This window comes from Pinus tabuliformis, chromosome 6 (genome assembly GCF_031772625.1).
Source record: "Pinus tabuliformis cultivar Carrire ecotype Pingquan chromosome 6, CPIR1, whole genome shotgun sequence".
NCBI lineage: Eukaryota > Viridiplantae > Streptophyta > Pinopsida > Pinales > Pinaceae > Pinus > Pinus tabuliformis.
Genome location: NC_142292.1, coordinates 1,299,273,215 through 1,299,296,341, shown reverse-complemented (window position 1 = coordinate 1,299,296,341; position 23,127 = coordinate 1,299,273,215). Strand labels below are relative to the sequence as shown.

Genomic DNA, 23,127 nt, shown 5'->3' with positions numbered 1-23,127 from the left:
TGTTGACAAGAGTTGACCTAGAACCATTTTTTTTTTTGATTGGGAATACCTAGTTCTTCTCTGTGTATTTGTTGTTAATTATCTATTTTCAAATATTTTATGTTGACTACACCTAGAATCCACCTGCATGCTAGAACCGAGGTGGAGGTGAGGTTTATCCTTTTAAACTTTGTGTGTGTGCATTCAATCTAGATTGTGCATTGAGAATATTGAATAGGGACACTAACACAAGCCCTTCTAAACCTAGGTTTGATATGCACCTTAAAGTTGCCAACCTATTTATGACATGCATATTGAGGTTAACAACCTTTGGTGCATGTTTCCGGTACCCAAATGGTGAAAATATCAAACATTGAACCCATACATATGCAAACTCAAGCTATATAAAAGTTGGGTTTGGTACTGATTGGAACTAGACCTGTGGTTAGATGGGTTTGTGCTAGTTTAATCTTCCCTTTTGACAAAACCTAGAACTCAATTCATTTGATTTGATACAACTAGTTCTTCTAATCCTTTTAGGGTTTAGCCATTAGGTTCTTTAATGGATCCACACTGAGTATTTTTGACAGTTTAGTGTTTCATACACTCTGGGATACTTGGCACCCTCATACCATGCCAGTGTACTAGTAAACTTAACTTTGCAATATCAAAATGCAGATTGCTCCCTTGAATGTTTCTAGCCTCTTAGCCACTTCCAACCAACCTCAACACCTGGATTTGATACCATGTTGAAAATCATAACTTCTATGAAGCAGTTTGGAAATTTTCCCTAGCCGGTTGGTTGGGAAAACACATTGTTGGCATGGGTGAAAAATGCATATACAATGTGACCACTTAGTGGACAAAAGATTATTAGTCCGAAAGGTTCTGTGAAATAAGATAAGATGATATTATGAATGTTCAACAAATGACCAAAAAATATTTCAATGGGGCTAAAGAGGAAAACCAGATGTTATGATAGTGTGAAAATGCCTAGATGCTAAAAAGTTAGCAAAAAAGAAAAGAAACAGACGACAAAAAAGATAGAGTAGTAGGGTTTAGTTAAAGAAGAGGAGGGAAAACCCTAGTAGTGTGAGGACTTGGATTAAGTAGCGGTGGAAGAGGGAGAAGAATATCTATCTCTCTTTATCTATCATTATCAAGGGAGTGATGCAAACCTTGATAATTCCCTTCAGAGGATGCCCAGAGCTTGGGCCGAGCTGCACAATTTTTGGAGAAGCTCTGGTGTGAACTGAACTTCTCTCCTAACAACAAAGGTTGAGGGAACTACTTCATGTGAGTGAATGGGAACATTAAATGAAATCATTATATGTTGTAATTGTAGCAAAACAACACTTACAATGAGAAGAGGAGCTTCTTTGAGGTTTGAATTTTTTTTGTTATAGTTCTTTTGCAGTAAATTTTCTCTGCTTTTTCTTTGTTCAATATTCCATACTGAGAATATAATTGTTAGATATGAAAATCCTCATAGCAAAATTTACTTTGTTGATTCTCCTGTTTGTGATTAATATGCTAGTTTTCATTCCCTAGTCTGAGGGGAGAATATGGAACTTGGTTGCGATTCCAATACAGGTGGACATGTAAATTTATTACAAAAGCTTTCTATTTTTTGTATTTGCCTTCATTTGTTTCTACAACACTGAATAGTTGCGGTAACTTTGCTCACAAAAACATTTAGAATTTTAGGGGATCAAATCCTGATTACCTTATTTCTCTAGGAGTATAATTGGATTACCACCAAGTGAAACATGTGTTCATTTTTCATGCACGTGAAATATGTTGTAGAGTTTGCAAACGCACTTGCAAAAATGCTAGAAGTGTATAGAGTGGACCTACTAACACGTCAGATCTATTCTCCTGAAGTGGATTCTAGCTATGGAGAGACAACTAAAATGTTCACTTCTGATCAGGATGAAGACATTCTAGAGAGTGGAGGGGAATACATAGTTCGAATCCCTTGTGGATGAAAAGAAAAGTATATTCATAAAGAATTATTGTGGCCATATATTCCAGAGTTTGTAGATGGAGCACTGGGTCATATTCTTAATATTTCCAAAGCATTGGGAGATCTGATTAGAGAAGGCACACCTGTATGGCCTCATGTAATCCATGGCCACTATGCAGATGCAGGGGATGTTGCTTGCCTTCTTTCGGGTGCTTTGAATGTTCCAATGAATTGGATAGGTAATTCTCTAGGCTGAGATAAATTAGAACAATTATTGAAACAAGGATTGCATTCCAAGGAAGATATCAATGCAACATACAAGATCATGTGTAGGATTGAAGCTGAAGAATTGTGTCTTGATTCCACTGAGCTTGTGGTCACAAGTACAAGGCAAGAAATTGAAGAACAATGGGGCATGCATGATGGTTTTGATTCAGAATTGAATAGAAATCTCAGACATCGAGCAAAACATGGTGTCCATTGTTATGGTTGTTACATGCCTTGAGTGACAGAGAGTGCAAAGAATCACACTCACGTTGAAATTAAATTATTTTTTTTGTCAATTTGTTACCTTGGGCTTTACCCATTTGCTTATTTAACTTTGCAGGTAGTGTGTTTCATTCTCGAATGTAGAAATCCTATTCTTCCTTGATAATTATTCCATGACTTCTTAGGTCAAAGAAGTACATGACATTTAAGTGGTGGAGTTTTACATATATATGCTTTGTTGTAGGTTATGCCTCATGGAACGGACTTCAAAAATGTTGTAGTGCAAGACGAGAATTCAGATAATGAATCTGTTCAATTGCCCGAGTCTGATTTATGGGGTGAGGTAAGCAACATGGAACAATTTAATTCCTTTTCACCATTTAAGATTTCACATACTTGAAAAATTATAGTCCTTATTCCACATACGAGGGGCATAGTAACAATTTTTATTTTTAGATCCCATGGTTTCTGAACAATCCTTCGAAGCCCATTATTTTGACTCTTGTTTGACCTCATCCCAAGAAGAACATGGCCACTTTAGTCAAGGATTTTGGTGAATGTATCAAATTGAGGAAGCTGGCAAACTTGGTATGTCTTTTCTTGGTTCCTAAATTTAGTTTTTTCTTTAGAGGTATGTTTCGTCCTTGTTTGATAAGTTGATAACTAATATTTTAGTTATCCATTTCAAAATTGTAGATGTTGATCATGGGAAGTCAAGATGATATCGAACAAATTCTTGTAACAAGTGCCAATGGCTGACCCCTTTCTTGAAGCTTATTAACAAATATGATCTATATGGAGAGGTGGCATATCCTAAACATAAAAAACAATCAAAATTTGATGATGATGATGATGATGATGATATATATATATATATATATATATATATAGGATTGTGGCAAAGATTAAGGTTTTATAAAACTTCTTATCAAACTATAAAATAAAATATCCATTATTGCACTTCTAATTGACAGAAAATTTGAACTACAGTTGGTGTAGGTGAAAAAAGAAAAAGAAAAAAATTTGTCAGTGTAATTTTGAAATGACGATGCTTGTGTGTATAGGGTGTTTTCATCAATCCGACCCGGGTGGAACCCTTTGGCTTGAATCTCATTGAGGTAGCTTGACCAACCTTTGTTTTTTATTACGATCTTCAAGATGAAAAATTTTCAAGGATACAACACTATTTAGAAGTAAATATACCTGTCATAGAAGCAACCTTTCATATATCATGCCTTCAAATGAAAAAAAATGATATTCTTTTAAATCCAGAAGATACATATGTATCAAGTTTTGATATTTTGACCATTTGGTTTAGTTTTGGAGTATTTTGAATATAAGCATTTTGTATATATTAGTTTCATTCATATAAAGACATAATTTAATCCTTCTCTTTGAAATGCTCCAAAACTAAACAGAATGGGCATGACATCAAAACTTGAAACACACGTGTCTTTTATATTTAAAAGAATATATATCTATATATATCTATATATATGTATGTATGTATGTATGTATGTATGTATGTATATGTATGTATGTATGTATGTATGCATGTATGTATGTATGTATGTCTGTATATGTTAGTATGTATGTATATGTATATGTATATATATATATATATCTATATATATATATATATATATATATATATATATATATATATATATCTATATATATATATATGTTGGAAATAATACTGAGAGGGGGGGGTGAATCAGTATTATCAAGTCAATTATTTTCTTTTTCAAACCCAGATCATATACGCTACTTCAGTTAGTAAAAACCGCGTATATACGCAACTATAGATAAGGAAACCCACGTATATAAAGAAGACTTATAATTTAATTTATCTTACAGATGTTGATCATTAATCTGTGTATCAGAATCAAATAGACAGTACCAGAAACAGTGAAACAGAGCAGAAGACAATCACACACAAGAACACAAGATATAAGGAGGAAACCCAATGTGGGTGAAAACCCCCTGCTGCAATTCGTCTCTATCTTCTTTTAATTAGAAACTTCTTTTTACAATGTTTCTGTACTGGTGCAGTCTTTACCAGTACGCAGGCTACTACTTGCAGAGAGCTACAACCCTCTCTCATTCTCCAGCTTTTCCTGGAAGGGAGCTACAACCCCCTTAGTTCTTGTACTAGCTGGGATACTAGTACGCAGGCTTCTACCTGCAGAAGGCTACAACCTTCTCTTCCTTCCAGGGACCACGTTTCATTAATTTTCAGACTGGATCCATGAATAACATCAATCAAACATCAAGAATTTCTGCATCAAACAATCTCCTTTTCACCAATCAAAACTGAATCAAATAAACACTTCTCTGACTGCTGTACCCAGAACACAGTAACAGTAACCACACACCAAGTCTGACCCCAGAACACTGCAGCAATAAACAGAAGCAGCTAAAGCATAAATCAAGAGATGTACGCTACTTCAATAACCAGAAACCTGCGTGCATACGCTTCTGTGTCAAGATGAACCTGCGTATACGCTTCTTTGACTCACAGAAACAACGTGTATACGCACCTTCGCTTCACTGAACCTGCGTACAGATCTATAAAGGATAATTCACTCTTTCAAACATTCAGACATTAGTTAACCCAGATTATCAGATTTATAGATCAAGCGTGCGCCACATATAACAGATCAAAATCATACAAAGATACTATAATTCAAGCCTTAAGATTTTGACCCATCAATAGAACTTATCCTTCTCCTTGCGCTCAGGTTCCTCCTTCATTCAGATCCAGATCTGCACCATAACCCAATCACCAGTATTCCAGATCTAGCACTTTATCAGATATTCAATAATTCAGATGATGACCTTGCCTAATGATCTCCTTCCTCTTTTATAGTCCTAGGCCTTTCTCAATACCAAGGTCCAAAACCATAACAAATCAATACCATGGACCCAATACTTGGGATCAACACACTTGACGAGATACCATGGTCCAAAACCATAGGTTCAAATACCAAGGACTAAATACCATGGACCAAAAATAAGTTCTCCCTCATGTACGCGCTTTCCCTTGCGTGAAAGTGCGTGTATATGCATACGCGACTTTGGAACGTTGAACACGCGTGTATACGCGGCTTCGTCAAGGTGAACCTGCGTATATATGATTTCCTTCATTCTGAGAGCCTGAACTGTGATCTGTCAGTAATGTGAGTTGCCATCAAGGACAACACCTGTACCGTAGCGCCATATCTATGCCATAATGCCAACAATCTCCCCCTTTGGACTTGATGACAACCCCAAGATCCTCAAAGTCATTCTCCCCCTTTGTCATCAAGGGCAAAGGGCTATGCTCCCCCTGAGTACATGCTGAAATCTCTGCTCTGCTGTGATGACCATGCTCCCCCTGACTGTAGGCAATATCTGCAAGAAGATGTTCTTCAAGAAGAACCATGACTTATACATTATAACAGACCTTCCTATCACCAAAAAGACTTTATACATACATCCATCACCCAACCAAGTGGGGATAACCCACCTAACCAAGTGGGGATACATCAGAAATTTACATATGACAACCAAGTATTATTACATCATTCATCCCAGGCATAGTGGGGAAACCAAAATAGGCCGTTACATGACCTTGATAAAAAGAAGATATACATGACATAGAGACGAAATATCAAGACTATGCAAGTCACCAATAACTACTATCAGCAGCATCTGTTAATCACTGTACAGATCAGCAACCATGTTCTCCTTCTGTTCTCCTTTCTGCAGCTGATCCACCTGAACCCAAAAACAGCTTGTGTACTTGAACCAAGAGCTTCTAAGGTAATGCCAACAATGCATTATTAGAAGATTATCTGCTCCCCCTGAACCTGTGCCAGATGGTCTCTGACAGACCCATATCAGACTCTCTTCAACCAGAGTCTGTCCCTACTGATTTCCTTCAAACCACCATATACGCGACTGTACCTGCATAAATCGGCGTATGTACACGGATCCGCCTCATGAAACTCGCGTACAACCATTTTTCCCTGAAACAGACAGGTTTCAACAGCAGGATGATGCATCAACTACTCCCAGCTTCTGTCTGAGGTATTCAAATGTTTCCCTGGGCAGTGGTTTGGTGAGTATATCAGCAACTTGTTCCTTAGAGGGAACATACTCCAACTTGACTTTTTGTTCAAGCACTTGTTCCCGAAGAAAATGATATTTGATAGGTATGTGCTTGGTCTTTGAATGCATGACAGGATTCTTTGAAATGCTGATTGCACTTGTATTATCACATAAGATGGATACAGGTGGAGTACAAGTGATTTGAAAATCCTGCAAGGTTTGCATCATCCAAAGGAGTTGTGTGCAATAAGATGCAACAACCACATATTCTGCTTCAGCTGTAGATAAAGCAATCAAACTCTGTTTCTTGCTGAACCAAGATACTAATCTGGACCCCATAAAGAATGCACCACCACTTGTGCTTTTTTTGTCATCTACGCTTCCAGCCCAATCTGCATCTGTATAAGCATGAAGCGTGAGATCTGTATCTCTAGGATACCATAGGCCATAGTTTTGAGTTCCTTGAAGATACTTGAAAATTTTCTTTACTGCCTTAAGATGAGTTTCCTTTGGATTTGCCTGAAACCTTCCAACCATTCCCACTGCATGCATGATGCCTGGTCGGGTACCTGTCAAATAAAGCAAACTTCCAATCATGGATCTATAGGTTGGTTGATGCACTGCTGCTGATTCATCATTTGCACTGAGGCTGCATCCTGTAACCATAGGGGTACATACTGGTTTCGAATCTTCCATGCCATATTTCTTCAAGATCTGCTTGAGGTACTTGGTTTGAGATAAAAAGATACCGCCTTCACTTTGTTGGATTTGTAGACCAAGAAAATATGTCAGCTCTCTAAGTAATGACATTTCGAATTCTTTCTGCATCACCAAGGCAAAGTTTTGACTCATAGCTTCTTCATTGCTGCCAAAGATAATATCATCTACATACACGACAAGTTTTAGCAATTTGTCATTTTCAATTTTTATATAAAGATTGCTATCTGCTGATCCTTTTGAAAAACCTTGTTGATGAAGGTATTTGTCCAAACGGTAGTACCAAGCCCTTGGAGCTTGTTTAAGCCCATAGAGAGCCTTTTTTAGTCTGCATACAAGATTTGGATCATTCCCAAGGATAAAACCATCTGGTTGCTCAATGTACACTTCTTCTTCTAAGTCTCCATTCAGAAAGGCTGATTTCACATCCATTTGAAATACTTTGAACTTCTGAAAGCTAGAGAGAGCAAGGAACATTCTGATGGCCTCAAGTCTAGCAACGGGAGCAAAAGTTTCTTCAAAGTCTATTCCTTCTTGTTGAGCATACCCTTTACAAACAAGTCTGGCCTTGTTTCTAATCACTTCCCCATTTTCATTCAACTTATTTTTGAAGATCCATTTTGTCCCTATGACATTCTTATCTTTTGGTCTAGGAACCAACTCCCAAGTGTTATTCTTTTCAATCTGCTCAAGTTCTTCATCCATTGCCTTGACCCAGCATTCATCCTTGCATGCCTCTCTTACATTTTGTGGTTCGGTGGAGGAGAGCAATGCCAAATAGCTTGAAGCTTCTGCAATTGTTCTTCTTGTTTGTATACCTACCTCTTTCTGCCCCAGAATTTGAGTTTCGGGATGATGCTTTTGTACATATCTGGAAGGAGTCTTCTCTTCTATTCTTATCTGTTCTTCTGGTGCCTCTTGAGCTTCTTCTTCATCATAAGTCTGATTTGATGTTGAAGGATGGTCCTCATCATCTTCAAAATCTTCGGAATTTACTTGCCTAGGAATGTTTCCTTCTTCATCAATCACTACATCAATGCTGTCAACAATTCTTCCAAGTCTTTTATTGTAACACTTGTATGCTTTGCTGTGGGGAGAGTATCCAAGAAGAATGCCTTCATCTGCTCTAGGTTCAAACTTGCCAAGATTTTCATCAGTCTTTTTAATATAGCATTTGCTTCCAAAAATTTTGAAATGTTTTACCGTAGGAGTCTTACCATACCAGAGCTCATGAGGAGTTTGCGTGTTGTTCACCCGGATGTTTGTCTTGTTGAGAATAACAACGGCAGCAAATGCAGCTTCACCCCAGAAAGTTGCGGGAGTTCCAGACTCATCCATCATAGCACGAGCCATTTGTTGAACCGTTCTGTTCATCCTTTCCACTACTCCATTTTGCTGAGGAGTCCTTGCAGTAGAGAATTCCCTTCTTATTCCATGTTCTTCACAGAAATCAAAAAATTCATTTGAGGTAAACTCCCCACCTCTATCAGACCTGAGGCATTTGATCTTTTGATCTGATTCATTTTCAACCAAGGCTTTGAAAGATTTGAATTTTTCGAAGGCTTCATCTTTGTGCTTCATAAGTCCTATCCAACACATCCTGGAGAAGTCGTCAATGAATAATATAAAGTATTCTTCTCCTCGAGGAGACCTTTTCCTAGATGGACCACATACATCAGTATGGACAAGTTCAAGTGGCCTACTAGCTGATCCTTCTTTCTCAGGGAAGTTAGTTCTGGTTTGCTTACCAAACTGACATGATTTGCATATTGTATTGTCTGGAATTCTGATGTCTGGAAGACCACGAACTGCCTGGTATTTGCATGCTTTCCTTATTTGTGAGAAGCTCAGATGCCCCAATCTCCGGTGCCATAACCAGTGTTCATCATTCTTGCTTAGATAACATTGTTGTTGTCCTCCCTTGAGAATGTATAGATTATTTGGAGTCCTTATGCCTTTGATCACTGTTTCTCCTGTATCAAGCTCATGAACAATACACCCATTTGATCGAAATATCACCTCATTTCCTTGATCACACATTTGGCTGACACTCAATAGATTATGCTTTAAGCCATCAACATACATAACATTTCCTGCTTTGACCTTTTCTTTTAAAAGAACAGAACCTTTACCTTTTATGAGTGCCGGGGTGTCATTTCCAAAAGAGACCTTCTTCTCCTTCTCTAAGGCACTATATGACTGAAGTTTCTCTTTATCACCTGTCATATGTTTCGAACATCCACTGTCGATGTACCATTGATTTTCCTGCCCTTCTGCATATAAAGCTATACCACATCTTTCTGGTTGTGGTTCTTTCATTCTCCATGTTTTGATATTTGAGGCTTGCTCCTTCCGAGTTGTCTGCTGAAACCTACTCCTGCATTCAGAATCTTCATGACCAAAATTATTACAAATAGAACATTCTATTTCATTTTCAAGAGCAGAAAAGTTATTGTAGGTCCTTTTCATGATCCCAGTCATACTCCTCTGTTTTTGAGCTTCTCTAGTCATGATAGTTTTGTAGGCAACACACTCAGCTGCTTTGTGTCCAAAGTTGTGACAAGAGAAACATTGGCCATTGAAGAAATTCCTGCGATTATCAACCCTGCGGACCGAATGATTGTAGTTTTCATTTACATCCATTCTTGAGGCAAATTGAGAATGATTTACCTGTGGTCTGTTGTAGCTTCTGTTTACCCTTGAAGTAGATTGCCCCTGATTTACTTGGTGATCTCTGTTCATTCTTGAAGAAAAATGTCCCTGATTTACCTGGTGAGTAGCATTGTGCCTTTGCTGTCGATTTTCAATTTGTTCACTTCTCCTTGTTGCATCAAGATAGCTTTTGGAGGTGGATGGCTTCTACGCTTGAGATGCTTCTTCATCATATCCCAGTCCTGTCTTGATTAGTGGAGAACGCTGCACTTTGATAATCTCATCTAAAGTTTCAGATCCTTTAACAAATCTAAGATTAAGAGCTTTAGTTTTCTCAATCTCTTTTCTAAGTCCCACAATTTCACATTCTAACTTTTCATGATGTTTTTCCCTTTCAGCAAGTTGGATTTGTAGAGTATCTATAATCACATTCTTCTCTTCTAAACATATTTTGAGTCTAGAAATCTCTTCATAAAGACCTTCTTCATTTATAGCATCCAGTAAATCATCATCTTCAAAAGCCATTAAAAGTTTATAATTATTATTACCTTGTTCTTCTTCATCACTATTTGAAAGTCCATCACTGTCTTCATGAGTGTAATAGCTTTTCTTATTTACATTCTGTTTTCTGTTCCATCTAACTGGTTCCTTACCTTTGTCAAGCTTATCTTTATGAGGACACTTGGCAGCATAGTGACCGACTCTTCCACAAGAAAAGCATTTGAAAGGTAACTTACCTCTGAATATTCCAACACCCCGTTGAAGGTTCTTGACAAAATTTGATTCTTCCTCTTCTTCTGACATATGTCCTAACTCATAGTAATCTCCTTTGCCTAAAGCCTTGAATGCAACTTCTCTCCTGTCTGATGGTCCTCCTTTCCTCATTTCGTAGGCAGTTAGAATTCTGTGTAGCTGTGACATAGTAAGGTTCTGTAGATTCTATTTTTCTTCTATTGCAGAAACTTTTGATTCAAACTTAGAGGACAAAGATCTTAGAACCTTTTCAACCACAACAACCTCTTTTATTTCTTCACCCAAGTTTTTCATACAATTAACAATCTCATCTATACGTAGGAAATAGTTAGCCACACTTTCATCATTGTGCATCCTGAGATTTTCATACTGAATTTTGAGGGTTTGAAGTTTTTCTCGTTTTACCTGTTCATCTCCTTCATAGCTCAGAACGATCTTGTCCCATATTTATTTTGCGGTTTTATACTGCATAACCTTGAGGAATTCTGATTGAGACAGACATCCTAATAGAGTATTGACAGCCTTGGCATTTGTTTCAAATTGCTTCTTACCAGCCGTATCTATAGGAGTTGCAGATGGAAAAGTGTACCCTGTATCTATGATATCCCAGACTTCTGTACCAAGAGATTGAAGATATGCAGTGACTCTTACCTTCCAATAGACGAAGTTAGTCCCATCAAAAATTGGTGGTCTGATTGATGCTTCTCTCTCGTAGTTGCTCATGATGATAGATCTTCCTTCAAGCGATCAAGCTTCTTTTGAAGGACCTGCTCTGATACCAATTGTTGGAAACAATACTGAGAGGGGGGGTGAATCAATATTATCAAGTCAATTATTTTCTTTTTCAAACCCAGATCATATATGCTACTTTAGTTAGTAAAAACCGCGTATATACGCAACTATAGATAAGGAAACCTGCGTATATAAAGTAGACTTATAATTTAATTTATCTTACAGATGTTGATCATTAATTTGTGTATCAGAATCAAATAGACAGTACCAGAAACAATGAAACAGAGCAGAAGACAAGCACACACAAGAACACAAGATATAAGGAGGAAACCCAATGTGGGTGAAAACCCCTTGCTGCAATTCGTCTCTATCTTCTTTTAATTAGAAACTTCTTTTTACAATGTTTCCGTACTGGTGCAGTCTTTACCAGTACGCAGGCTGCTACCTGCAGAGAGCTACAACCCTCTCTCGTTCTCTAGCTTTTCCTGGAAGGGAGCGACAACCCCCTTAGTTCTTGTACTAGTTGGGATACTAGTACGCAGGCTTCTACCTACAGAAGGCTACAACCTTCTCTTCCTTCCAGGGACCACATTTCATTAATTTTCAGACTGGATCCATGAATAACATCAATCTAACATCAAGAATTTCTGCATCAAACAATCTCCTTTTCACCAATCAAAACTGAATCAAATAAACACTTCTCTGACCACTGTACCCAGAACACAGTAACAATAACCACACACCAAATCTGACCCCAGAACATTGCAGTAATAAACAAAAGCAGCTAAAGCATAAATCAAGAGATGTACGCTACTTCAATAACCAGAAACCTGTGTGCATATGCTTCTGTGTCAAGATGAACCTGCGTATACGCTTCTTTGACTCACAGAAACAACGTGTATATGCACCTTCGCTTCATTGAACCTGCGTACAGATCTATAAAGGATAATTCACTCCTTCAAACATTCAAACATTAGTTAACCCAGATTACCAGATTTATAGATCAAGCGTGCGCCACATATAACAGATCAAAATCATACAAAGATACTATAATTCAAGCCTTAAGATTTTGACCCATCAATAGAACTTATCCTTCTCCTTGCGCTCAGGTTCCTCCTTCATTCAGATCCAGATCTGCACCATAACCCAATCACCAGTATTCCAGATCTAGCACTTTTCAGATATTCAATAATTCAGATGATGACCTTGCCTAATGATCTCCTTCCTCTTTTATAGTCCTAGGCCTTTCTCAATACCAAGGTCCAAAACCATAATAAATCAATACCATGGACCCAATACTTGGGATCAACACACTTGACGAGATACCATGGTCCAAAACCATAGGTTCAAATACCAAGGACTAAATACCATGGACCAAAAATCCTGATGTACGCACTTTCCCTTGCGTGAAAGTGCGTGTATACGCATATGCGACTTTGGAACGTTGAACACGCATGTATACGTGGATTAGTCAAGGTGAACCCCCATATATATGATTTCCTTCATTCTGAGAGCCTGAACTGTGATCTGTCAGCAATGTGTGTTGTGGGGAAAAATGCCTATGCAGGACGATCCTATCCACCTAAGGTGTGACAGTGCCTTAGCAACAAACAGAGACAGCTATTCTAGTATTCTTCCTTTATGAATTTAGAGTGAAGAGAGATAGATGGACTAACCAGTGTCTTCTGTTTGTCCCTCGATCCAGATCCTCTTCTCTTTGGGTGTTCACAGCTACTTGCCTTCTCGCTCGCCCAGCTTCAATAGGTCTCTGCAAGATCACAAGAGAACAGCTACTTGCGACAAGAGAACAGCTACTTGAGACAAGAGAAGAACACTATACAAAGACATATATTCATATTCATAATTGATTTAGGATTAGAAATAAACCAAATACACTAATGCAATCATACATCAAAGATACATCAGTATATAGGAGAAAACCAAGATAGCTTTATTGATAAATAACAAGGTTCAGGAAGAGATACAACCCAGAGGGCTCCAATCCAGCATCTCCTTCCCAACAGAATGGAATTCCTATCTTCACCTCCCTTCAAAGCATTAAGCACCCAATGATTCCAGTCTCAAACCAACAACAATTCTTTGCAATAATAAAATTCTAGCCTCTGGATCTCATGGAGGAGAGATCCATATATAGATGTTTGGAGAGAGGATGAGTCAGCTTGAGATCTGACTAGTGTCCTCTCCCTCTGTTAGTTCTTGAGTCCACTTGGAGGTTCTTGCTTCCACTTGGAGATTTGGAACCTCTTACTCATCACCAGTCGAATTCCCTGAGGCAAGTGTCATTTTGGAAGCTTCCTGGGCTTTGACACCTTGAGGAATGAGCCTGCCACATGTCCAATCTCGCTCAGCGTAGGTAGCCAGTGTTGGAGTTGACATTCAGCGCAGGTAGCCAGTGTAGCCATTGACATTCAGCGCAGATGGTCAGTGGAGCAGTTGACATGATCCTGAATTGACTTGTTTTTGAGCAGTTTCAGGTGGAGAACTTCTGTGAATTGCTGTGGTTTGTTAGCCTTGTTCCTCTAGGGGCAGGAACAACATGTTTAGGGACTTTGGATCCCTTAGATTATGGAAATTTCATGCTCAATGCTGTAAGGCACAAAAATGTCTATAACAGTTGCCCCCTAAAGTATGAGGCCATTTATCGGGTGAAATGCTTTATCCAGGAGGGTCCGAAGTTCATCCAATTGCTGGGAGGAGACCTGTAATAAGATACAATACAATACATTATTTTTCATACTGCTTTCATGATCTAGCTGAGGCGGGCATTCCCATGCTCAGCTTTATAAAATCATTTTCTGTACATAGAACAGACAATCGTCTGATGGAAGACTGATAATTTTGATGAAATTATCATCCTTTGAGTAGGATGATCGTCTGCTGCAATGATGTACATGTCAAATGTCTTTGTCTTTCCTGAATATATATCGCAGCCTGGATGGATGAAACTAGATCCGGGGTCTTCAAACTCGTTCGATCTTCACTCTAAGTACAAGTCGATCCATGTGAGAATTGTTCTGAAGTCGAACATGGAAAGACATCGCTTGATTACCGGTCAATGATGTAAACCGTTAACAAGCGCGAGAGGAATCACCGATAATGATAATGACCCTCAAGGTACTGCAGTACAATTCATGTGGTGTGAATAAAGGACTTTTCGTCGAACACCACGCAAAATCTTCTGGTCGAAGGTCATTGATGTATACCTGTCGCCGGAAGTGAGAAACTTGCCATTGAGGCATGCAAGCTTTAAAGTACTGAAGGGGTTGTTCCTAGATCAACTTCTTGGATAATGAGCTGATGTCGACAAGAAGCGATCTGTCAAAGGAGGGCCTTAATGAATCCCACATCAGTGACACGGAATGGAGCTAATGATTTTGATGGAGGTGAAAACGATCTGTGACATATGATTCAGGGTGGCGGTCATGAATGGATGAAGGATAATGTATGGCAGTGGATGGGACTCGGTTGACTCTTTTTGAACGACTTCTCTTGAACATATGGCGACACTGATGCGATGGATCGGTAGCATTACCCCAATTATGGATGGTATGGCGAGACCATGGTGATGTGACTGGTGAATGAAACAACCCAACCCGATTGTGGTACGGAGGAAAAGTGTCATGTTCAAGAGCGACTTGCTACCATCAAAGTTTTCTTTAGTTTCTCCCAATTTTTCCCCAGTCATTGCTGACCAATACCTCTTTATTTTTGTCAAGCTTGAGGAGGATAACATATGCTTGTTCTATAACCTGCCCTTCGGGCAAGCCCATCGTTATGTTTTAACGAGCCTAGCGATAGTGAAACTCGTTCTCGTCTAAAGACAAGTTTGTCGCTATTTAATGATTTTAACGAGTCTAACGACAAAGACAACTCGGTCCCTTTTCATTTTTAGAGAGTCTGAAAAAGTACGTAAAGATAACTCCAAAGTTCCTTTTTCGTCATCTAATCCCTTAAGTCCGAAAAAGTATAAAACAATACAAAAGGGATGAGTTTTCGATAGTTTTAACGAGCCGAACAAAACAAGCGCTCGATCTTTTTGTGCTATAGTCCCTCAGGTCCAAAAAGATTAAAATCTAGAGGAGGGATAGCACTTCCGATCGCTTTAACGAGCTGGAAGGCCAAAACTCGGCAATCTTTTCATATTTTACGAGTCAGATGAAAAGAGCTTAAAGAAGACTCGTCTTTTGAGGAACGAGTGATAAAACGGGTAGCAGTTGATTCCAGGTAACGGTTGGAATTTTCCAATCACGGCAGTGTCACAAGGATGGCTAAGTGAGATCACTCTTCGCAGCTGTTCCTCAAAATGGGTAAACAATCAAATGGAGGTGAATGATCGGCCAAATTAAAAGTGGAGGTGATGGTGCAAACACGACCAAGGCTTTAATGGCTGATAATTTACATTCGCAGTGGTTATTTACCGGGTAGTTCATTTTTTAACGAGCTTAAACACGGGTCGAAACACTTGCTCGATCTTATGTTTATTTTTTAACGAGCATGAACTATGTGCTAAAACTGCTCAATCTTATGTTTATTTTTTAACGAGCATGAACTATGTGCTAAAACTGCTCGATGATAAGCTTGCATGCCCCCAGCATAATAACGCAAATCGAGGTGCATGCCCCCCCCCAAGCTTCATTGCATTCAACTCGGTGGTTGGAATGAAGGTTTACCTTTGAGATTTGAAAAGGGGATTTGTTTCATTTTTTAATGAGGTTGACACAGTAAAAGAACTATCCTCATGACTCCTTGTTTCATTTTTTAACGAGGTTGACACGAGATAAGAACCGTCCTCGGAGTCCAAATCCATTAGATATAGAAGGTTTCATATTCCACTGTGGCCACTTCCGCCAGATTACTCGGAGGCGGTAGGGCAAAAGTACCCATTAAGGCAGGGTCTTTTAGGAGACCTACTCCGATATTTTGGAGCGAATGATTGCTTCCATGGATCATTGGAATGCTTCCAGTAACTTGAGAACCATTGGGGAGGAAGTTTTGCTGATCGACGATTGTAATCCTTCCTTGAAAGGGAAATGCAATCTTTCTGAAATAGGTCGATACAACAGCTGCCATGGCATATATCCATGGTCTTCCTAGTAGGATGTTGTAATCAAGATTCCCATCTATGACTTCAACATCTATTTCTACTGTTTTCCCTCCTAGTTCAACTTTCAAGTTATTTAGGATACCATATGGGGTATATGTCCTTCCGTCGAATGCTTTTAACGTCGTCGCAGACCGCGACAAGGTTGGAGATCCTAAAGTTTTCCAGCAACTCATCGACATAATACATGTAGATGCCCCCTCATCAATAATTGTTCGATGAACAATTTTGTTGAGGGCTTTCACTTGAATAAGGAAAGCTAGTTGAGCTGGTAACTGAGGGTCATATCCTTTATGATTAAAGGCCACAATATTGGAATCCATTGGGTCAATCCAACCTATTGCTGATAATAAAGCTTTCTCTTGGGAGAGGCAATTTTACGGTGCCTCAAGTGTCGACATAGCGGACGGCGATTGGGCCAGGTCCTCTATTATATTATAATTCTGTGCTATTTTTGCACGAGGATTAAATGTCGATTTGTGCACTACTCCCTTTGGCGACTTTATCATTTGTTCAGGAATGATGGGTGGCACAACTTTGGTCAAAGTTGTTGTCGAACTACTAGGTTGTTCATTAGCCTTGTTATTCGACACCTGTGGATTCCCGTAATCTTTATTCCTTGCCAAAGCATCATTTTGCTGCTTTGAGATAGACAACATAAGCACTTGGGATCGGGAAGAATTTTGATTAGCAACCAGTTTGGTTCCCGGGTTTGGAAACGGATCAGTCAACACTGCTGAGGTTTTCGAACTCTTAAAGAATTTCTTAAGCTCAGCTTTGTATGGACATTCTGAGGTCCAGTGATCCTCATCGCATATATGACACCCCGCAGGGGGTTTCCTTTTTCTCCCTTTCTTTTTCTTCTTGCCCCCTGGTTGCTTCAGTTGTTTGCCCTTGTCGGTCGGCACGACATTTACTTCCGAGGCAAGAAGTTCCTCATTTGCATTTTGACTGGAAATCTTACAGGCCTTCTTTGATGTAGCCTTTGTCGATTTCGTGTCTGTCGCGCCAATCATGCCATCGATGGCATGAGAGTCATTGTTTGATTTAGGAGGAGGAGGAATTGAGAATTCCGGTCTAGGGGCGTCAGGTATTTTGTCGTAGAGCGTGCCAGACTGAGTATAGACCAAGTCCAGATATTGCGCACAAGCGATGACTTGCTCTTCCGTTACGACTTGATATCAGGAACGTACGTTTTTACCATCCTACGACGACGTCGCCACTCATGTATATGATCAGATATGTGAGTGGCCGTTGTCTGTTTGAAGTTGGTTAGGAGTTCCATTCCCGTTTCATACCTTATCGGTAATTGAAAATGGGTTAAGAAAGTTGTGGCTAAGGTACTGAAGTTGTCGAACGAAGCTCTAGGCAATTCAATATACCATTTTGCCGCTGGACCAGTTAACGTCCTCTAAAAAAGGTGAAGCCTAATCGAATCATCGTTTAGGGTGTTTCATGAACACCACAGATGAAAGGTCATCACATGATTCGACGGATCTTCACCCGGATTTCCATTAAATTTAGGAATATCTGACGGAAGTTTATGTGGAATCGCTGGCCACCAAGGGGCATAAGCAATTGGATCATTCGTAAGCCGGTTTAGATCTGGTAATTCTAGAGTTGCTACAAAGGGCAACTGTTGATTCAGGTTAGGCGAAGCATACCCAGGATAAGATGGAATCGCCTGAGCAGTGGGTCTTTGCATACCAGCATAATGTATTTGATGCTGGCAACTTTGACAAGGTTGATGGGCATAACCATTATAATATGGTTGTTGGTAATCGCTTTGTAAATGCGATTGCCCATTACTTACAAAGACTTGTTGCTCAGGTCCTCGATATGATTGCTGGAATGGGGGTTGATGAGTTTGAACCAACTCTGGTTGTTGGACCATTTGCTGTTGTCCAATACTGGATGATTGACCAAGATGAGGAGTCATAGTACTTGTTTGAGCCTGAGTCGCTCCAGATAAGGAGGCACTAACCGGAGGTTGTGATTGAGTTGTCGAGACAAGAGGCTGTTGTATGGCAACCTGAGAAACTTGGGGTTGACATACAACAGGTAGCGCTTGTACTTGCGACGCAATCACCATACCAGGTATAGTGGCAACATTCGACACAGGGTGGACTGGTTGCATTGAATATGCAACCCTTGGTTGCTGAGGCAGTATCGGTACCCATCCGCTGGATGTAATTCCAGTTTGACCTGAACTTTGTTGTAAACTCCCATATGGTTGTTCTCCGGGGGGAACAATGAAAAGGCATATTGCCCTCCATATGGTGGTAATCCAGTACTTAAAGGGTAGATTGGCCTTTGAAGACACATTGGATCAATTTGTTGAGTTTCAACATAAGAAATACCAGATGATAATCCGGATGAAGAAATAGGAACTAACCATGTCGTCGAAACAGTCTCTGATTGGACTCCAGCTTGTTGTTGACAATTTGCCGGGACAGATGGTATACCAGCGAACATCGTTGGAGTAGCAGCAGGAGGCTTTGCCGCTGCTGTGTCGGATGACACAGTCCTGGATGTCGACGGTTGTTCAGACATATTTAGTCTATCCAAAAGATTTCCTAGCAATTCTACAAGAACCTGCGATGAAAAGAGACTAACTTCGAAGACCAATGAGGGAATGGTGATGATTATTCCGTTTAAAATAAATTTTAACGATGCTTAGACACAACTTGCTTTTTCAATTTTAAAGAGTCGAGAAAAAGCTAAAGATGACTCTAGTCTCCTTCGATGTTTTAACGAGCCCGAAGTGACAAATGCTTGGATGGACTTTTTCCATTATAGAGTCTGAAAAAGGCCAAAAGGAACTGCTCTGGAGTTCTAGGTAGAGGGTGTGCCAAACTTTTCGCAAAACCGCAGAATACTTTTTAAGGTACGGGCGGTCGATCTTCCTGAATGCTGTGTTCAGTGCATTGCGATCAGTAGGGCGGCCGACACGGCTTCCTAAGGATAAAGGTTATATTCCTATAGGGGTCTCCCAATATATATGCGACGGTACGTGGGAGCACAATCCGTACTAGCGCTATCGTCCCTCAAGAGGAATCACCCACCTTCCACGAGATCGACAGTCACTAGGCTTAACGACGCCGGAACACGTCTCTAGCCTAGACCTCTATGTTGTGCGTTATATTGCAAAGCGTTGTTAAGTTCATTCAGTGTATTTCAAGTTGATCTTTTTAGAAGTTTGCCTTTCTGGATCACCACGAGATGTATGGTACAATTCCTAAATGCAGTCTAAGATGATAAGCAAGCTTTATATCTTTCAACTTTGAAAATCCTAGCTACTAAGGGAAAAGAAAGACACCATCTTTTCTCAAAGAGCAATCAACACACTCTAATGCACTGTTCCTAAATCAAGCATGCAAACTTATCAAAATGCAAATGCACAATGCAGGTGTTTGTTTTCCGCTTTCTTAGTATTGATGCCTACAAAGAAAGCTTTTTGTACAACTTTGAATTTGCTTTTAAATGACAGATACAAACAAGTTCACTTTTTCGAAATCAACAAGGGTAGAAGAGATTACAACAATTTGCGACTTTCGAAATAAACAGCTTGTTTCGACACTTAAAAGAGACAAACTCAAACCAATAAGCAAAAGCAAATGTATAATCAACTGTAAACAGCCAATGAACTCTCTCCTAAGATCACAATCAATCAGATCTGAATCAAGGGCTACAGGATGATTATTTCACTCATGCAAAGGAAAACTGTAAATGACGCCAAAAACACATAAAAACACTCACAGTCTTTTTGTACAAAAGGAGGTGGAATTTAAGCAGAGAAAAGGAGTTATCAGACTGGTACCTATGCTGGTTACAGGCTGCAAAAAACAGAGATCAAAACAGGGCAACAGAGAGCAGAGAACCCCAGCTGCACAAGGCCAAACTGGTTCAGCGCAACCTCAACACTGTGGTTTTGACATTCAGCGCAGGTAGCCTTCACGAGACCTGCGTTGAAATGCAGAATGCCTTCACAGCAGTCGCGCTGAAGGAGAAACTCTCGTTTCTCACTGGGTTCTGGGTCACAGATTGCTCAATAATCAACGGTTTCAGGCCAAATCAGAAACACAAGCAAGGTATAATCAAAGGGATGCTTTGAGAGGGTACTAAGATCTATCACAAAGGATCATCAAATCATTTGTGAGTCCATTGTTCAGATCATAGACAAAATCCAGTGAAGGATCAAGGCAGCAACTGTCTACTTTGCAGAAGCAGTTCGATCGTTGCTGTTGAGTCTATGAAACAAACAATGATGTAAACACAAATAAAATGACTAAAACAGAAATCCCCAGCGGAGTCGCCAATTTGTTGTGGGGAAAAATGCCTATGCAGGACGATCCTATCCACCTAAGGTGTGACAGTGCCTTAGCAACAAACAGAGACAACTATTCTAGTATTCTTCCTTTATGAATTTAGAGTGAAGAGAGATAGATGGACTAACCGGTGTCTTCCGTTTGTCCCTCGATCCATATCCTCTTCTCTTTGGGTGTTCACAGCTACTTGCCTTCTCGCTCGCCCAGCTTCAACAGGTCTCTGCAAGATCACAAGAGAACAGCTACTTGCGACAAGAGAACAGCTACTTGAGACAAGAGAAGAACACTACACAAAGACATATATTCATATTCATAATTGATTCAGGATTAGAAATAAACCAAATACACTAATGCAATCATACATCAAAGATACATCAGTATATAGGAGAAAACCAAGATAGCTTTATTGATAAATAACAAGGTTCAGGAAGAGATACAACCCAGAGGGCTCCAATCCAGCATCTCCTTCCCAGCAGAATGGAATTCCTATCTTCACCTCCCTTCAAAGCATTAAGCACCCAATGATTCCAGTCTCAAACCAACAGCAATTCTTTGCAATAACAAAATTCCAGCCTCTGGATCTCATGGAGGAGAGATCCATATATAGATGTTTGGAGAGAGGATGAGTCAGCTTGAGATCTGACTAGTGTCCTCTCCCTCTGTTAGTTCTTGAGTCCACTTGGAGGTTCTTGCTTCCACTTGGAGATTTGGAACCTCTTACTCATCACCAGTCGAATTCCCTGAGGCAAGTGTCATTTTGGAAGCTTCCTGGGCTTTGACACCTTGAGGAATGAGCCTGCCACATGTCCAATCTCGCTCAGCGTAGGTAGCCAGTGTTGGAGTTGACATTCAGCGCAGGTAGCCAGTGTAGCCATTGACATTCAGCGCAGATGGTCAGTGGAGCAGTTGACATGATCCTGAATTGACTTGTTTTTGAGCAGTTTCAGGTGGAGAACTTCTGTGAATTGCTGTGGTTTGTTAGCCTTGTTCCTATAGGGGTAGGAACAACATGTTTAGGGACTTTGGATCCCTTAGATTATGGACATTTCATGCTCAATGCTGTAAGGCACAAAAATGTCTATAACAATGTGAGTTGCCATCAAGGACAACACCTGTACCATAGCGCCATATCTGTGCCATAATGCCAACAATATATATATATATATATATATATATATATAATTTTCATTTAGAGGCATAATATATGAAAGGTTGCTTCTATGACTGGTATATTTGCTTCTGAGTAGTGTTTCAAATTTCAATTTTTTTTTATCTGTGTGTGTATGTATTTATGTATATGTATGTATCCAGAAAAGAACAATATTTGCATCAAAGTACATTTTTTTTATTATTATCTCTGTTTAGTTATGGAGCATTTCAGAGAGAAGCATTCAGTTACAAAATAGTGAAGTGCATTCCATTTTTCAAGGAATTCTTCTGTCATAAGGAAGCAATACAATGTCTTGGTTTTGGTAGTGTTTTCAAGGTTATGTTCTCCAAATTTCACAAATAACTTTAGAAGAAACCTTCGATAATTTCATACTAGCAATTTGATCTAAAGCATTTCTGGTTGTGTAGAAAGAATAACACATGTAATGCTTCCAATTTATTTTAATGCAAGCATTTTAAAATGGATTACCTATGGTTTCCACAAAGAATGGAGGACCTGTAGACATTCAACGGGTATATGGAAAATTTTGCTATCTAATCTAAAAGTTTGATTGGATATAACATATGATTGATCACTTAAATTGGTTTATTGTTGTGCAGACATTGAATAATGGTCTATTGGTAGATCCCCATAATGACAAGGAGATTGCAACTGCTTTGTATAGACTAGTAGCTGATAAGAACCTCTGGGTTGAATGTAGGGAAAATAGTCTGCAAAACATTCATCTCTATTCTTGGCCACAACATTGCAAAATATATTTGTCAAAGATCAAGTAGAATGAGACACCCACAATGGCATATTGAAAATGACAAAAATGAAAATATAGATTTTGAATCAGACAATGGTTCATCAAGGATGCCCCTAATACAACTCTTTGTCTCTCATTAGATGCAGATAGGCCTTATCACTCTAGTTCACTTAATAGCCCCTTTGATCTTGATAAACTTCTTCAAAATGGAGAGAACGTGGGAGGTATTTTTGAACACATTAGGATGATCATAGAGAAGATTAAGGACAATCAATCTAAATTGCAGGAGACAAATGACGTGAATTCATCAGAAAACAAAGTATAGATCACATTAATATCTTAGGTTATTCAGGGAAACTACTTCTTAGGAGAAGA

General features: G+C 39.3%; 1 pseudogene; it reads left to right on the top strand.

Annotated features, from left to right (window-relative positions):
- Positions 1 to 1,748: 1,748 nt before the first annotated feature.
- LOC149263381 (putative sucrose-phosphate synthase 1) lies at positions 1,749 to 22,892 on the top strand (annotated as a pseudogene).
- The last annotated feature ends 235 nt before the right edge of the window (positions 22,893 to 23,127 follow it).